We start from the raw sequence: 3,710 nt of genomic DNA on the forward strand, positions 1-3,710 counted from the left end.
TCAATCTCCACTACTTTTGCCTTAATTGTTTCCTCTATAATCTGGCTGTTCTCTTTGATCCCAACGATGGAGTTAATTTCATTTAATTTACTTCTTAAAACTTTTCTTTCTTTCTCCCATTCTTCTGTTTTCCTTTTCAATTCTTCGTTTACATGTCCTATTTCTTTTTCGCGATTCTCCTTTTCCTTCTCTAATTGTAATTTCATTTGACGGTTCTCAAATTTTATGTCCTGCATGTGATGCCAGAAATACTTTAAAGCTGTTTCCCAATTCCCACCTTCTAACACTGAATTTGGGAAATCAAATTTGTTTTTCTCCTTTTCGAAATTTTTCTCTTCCTGTTTTGCCTGCTCTGTACTTGGTGCATTTATTGTATTCTGTATCGTTGATTCTGTCTCTGTTTTTTCCGAAGCTTTGAATATCTCATCTATCTTTTTGTTATTTTGAGCTTCTTTTACTAGTTTTTCTTCTTTTGGTGGTCTCCCTCTACCCCGTTTTTTCGTCTCGTCTGTCTTATGTAGGTTATTTTCAGTTGTTTCAGTTTTGTCAATCTTGTCTCTATCGATATCGGTATTTTTATTAAACTTCCCGCCATCTGCTGCTGTTACACCTAACTTCGTGACCAGTTTCTTGTTTCCCTCGTTTTCTGCCATTTTAATACTTTTTCGATCTAACCTATAAATTTTAACCCCTTACGTATATCGCCAATAATAAAATACAAATACCTTTTTAAACGTCACTTTTTAATCTCACTTATCAGCCTACTTTTATTGCACTTAATAATCACCACTCACACCATATAATATCATACAATAACCGTAATTCTTTATAAATACTTCCGTCGATATGGACACACATTCGCACACTTCCACTCCACCTAACCAAGTCCGGGTATTTTAAAAGATTCCAAGGTATTCTTAAGAGATTAAAAAGTTTTCAAGGAATTTCTACAGATTTAAATGATATTGAGGAATTTTTTTTAATTTGCATGGGGATTTGAAAAATGTTTGAAGGCTTGGTAAGATTTTATTATATCTAGAAGAATTTAAACAATCTTATGATATCTTAACAGATTTCAAGGAATTTTCAATTGATTTTAATCATTTTAAAGATTTTATGGCATTTAAAGAAAAATACTTTACAAAGTGTCAAGAGATTTTAAAATATTTTTAAATTTTAATATTTCAGGGTATTTTAAAATATATATCAATAATTGAAATCGCTTCCAAAAGATTCTAAGGATTTCAGGGCATTTTTAGAGATCTTCAGGGAATAGAATAAATTTTATTTCAAGAAATTTCTATACAAATTTCAACAAGTTCAACGAATATAAGGGGCATAGAAAAATTTCAAATGATTTTAAACATTTTAAGTTATTTCAAAAGATTCCGGATAATTTTGTTAAAAAAGTTTGTAGATGTCTTAATACTTAAAAATATATCATTGTGCATTTTTAAAAAGTTTGTTTTTACTCTTTCTTTAAAAAATAAGTGTCTCACAAAAATCTCGAAAGCATTGTTGTCGCTTTTCCTTAATGCCAATTGGGTAATTTGAAACACTCGAATGATGGAATTTTGTCAAATTCATACACATAATAAGGAATTGCGCTTCAGTCGATTAAGATTAATTAATAAACAATTGTATTATTACATTTTCAGTTAAGCTAATTAATTTTTTAACCAAAAAAGGGAATTTTCAACAAAGGTAAATTTTAAACCAATTTCAGGAATCTTTGATTAAAAAAAAATTAATTCTGAACAAAAAAGTGTTTTAGTTGATGTTTCCACATTTTTTCTTTCAATTTTCAATAAAAAACTGTTGAATTAAACAAGAAAGACGAATTTTCAACAAAAGAGTTTAATTTTCAACCGAGAAAGATTTTTCAATCACTAAATAAAAAACTCTCTTCCAAAATGACGAGTTTTAAAGTCATAATGGACAGATTTTTTAACAACATTTGAATTTACAAGAAGAAAATACGCATTTTCTACCAAAATAATTGAATTTTCGACTGAAAAATAAGATTTTTTAACCAAATAAGTGAATTTTAAACTGAAAATTTCATGTTTCAAGAAAAAATAAAATAAATACATTTTTAGTAAAAAAAATTATTTTAAAAATACTAATTTTCAACCAAATATGTTATATTTTTAACCACAGAAATAAATATCTAATTTAATTTTTGCATCTTCAATCAACAAAATAAATTTTTAATTAAATAGTTACATTTTGAACAAAATAGATGAATGTTCAACCAAAAAAGATCATTTTTTGTTAAAAAAATTAATTTTCAACAAAAAATGTTTTACTGAAAAATATCAAGTTTCTAGCAAAAATAAAATAAATACATTTTTAGTAAACAAATTATTATAGAAAAACGATTTTTCAATCAAATTTGTTACATTTTTACAAAAGAAAAATCAATTTTCAACAAAAAATAGAATAGTTTAATTTTAAGTTAGAAAATTAAGTTCTTAGCCAAATAAAATAAATTTGTAACGAAATATTTAAATTTTTAAACAAAAATATTAAATATCCATGAAGAAAAATTCGACGCAAAATGGAAGATAAATTTTTAATTCAAAAATATTAAATTTCAATAAAAAAAAACCCTCATTTTTAACCAAAGAAATGAAGTTTCAAACAAAAAGATTAATTTGCTATCAAAAAAGAATCATTTTTAACAACATACATGAATTTTCAACCAAATATTTTAATTTGCTACAAATTAATTAAATTTTCAACTAAAAATGTGAATTAGTCATCAAGATGATTAATTTTTTAGCACAATAAGGTCAAAGTTTCAAGAAAATATAGAAATTTTGAGCTATTTAGTTCAATGTTCAACTGAAGAAGATAAATGCTGAGCGAAAGGTGGAACAGTTAAATTTTCAGTTAGAAAAATAATTTTAACAAAATAGTTCAATTTTTAACAAAGAAGGGTTTTCAACTAAAATGATAAATCATCTACCAAAGAAGAAAAAAAGAAATTTTTACCGATTAGCGAAGATCTTGAAGATTTAATCAAATAGTTATATAAGAAGAAATATTCTGGGTCCAAAGTTAAATTTACAGAACGATACGAGCAAGAACTGATTTAAATACCGCGTAAATTCTAGTTTTTACCGTTTTTCTTTCTATGAGAAAGAAAAATCTTGAAGAATATGGACAACCTCTAAAGTTTAAATTTCCTGAATGAAATTTCTAAATTGCAGGATGAATATGTAAAGAGAAGCTCAAATATTTAACAGAACTATAAAAAATTATCCGTTTTGCTAAATTTCATCATTAACATAAATGTCACATTTTTCTTACTCTTGAATTTTAAAAATAAAGTTTTTATATGAAATACATAATTTTTAATTTAATACATTTTACATTTACATTACATTAATACATTTATAATCCTATCTTGATGAATAGTTCATTCGGAAATATCTTGAAAATGTATTTTTTACGTTTTCCGAATGTTCAAAAATATTAAAAGTACGGTGTTTGACAATTTTAAAGAATTGTAAGTAAGTGGAGAAAATTGTGTCACTCATATTGAATTTACTGGAATTTTCTGACGATAATAAGGAAACTTCTGTAAGTCATATGAGTTGTTTCCAACCTACATTCAAATGATGAATTATAGTAATTATATTATTTTAATTTTAATTATAGTAAGGATGAAGTAACAAATCTTGGACATAAATATTTAATTAATA

At 25.3% G+C, this 3,710-nt stretch overlaps 1 protein-coding gene across 1 annotated transcript in view; it reads right to left on the reverse strand.

Moving 5' to 3' along the window:
• The window catches only part of LOC117172543 (adenomatous polyposis coli protein-like), a 58,303-nt gene that overhangs the window by 24,438 nt on the left and 30,155 nt on the right, over nt 1-3,710 (reverse strand). The window lies entirely within an intron of this gene.

The sequence above is a fragment of the Belonocnema kinseyi genome, chromosome 5 (genome assembly GCF_010883055.1).
Source record: "Belonocnema kinseyi isolate 2016_QV_RU_SX_M_011 chromosome 5, B_treatae_v1, whole genome shotgun sequence".
In the NCBI taxonomy this organism is placed as follows: Eukaryota; Metazoa; Arthropoda; class Insecta; order Hymenoptera; family Cynipidae; genus Belonocnema; species Belonocnema kinseyi.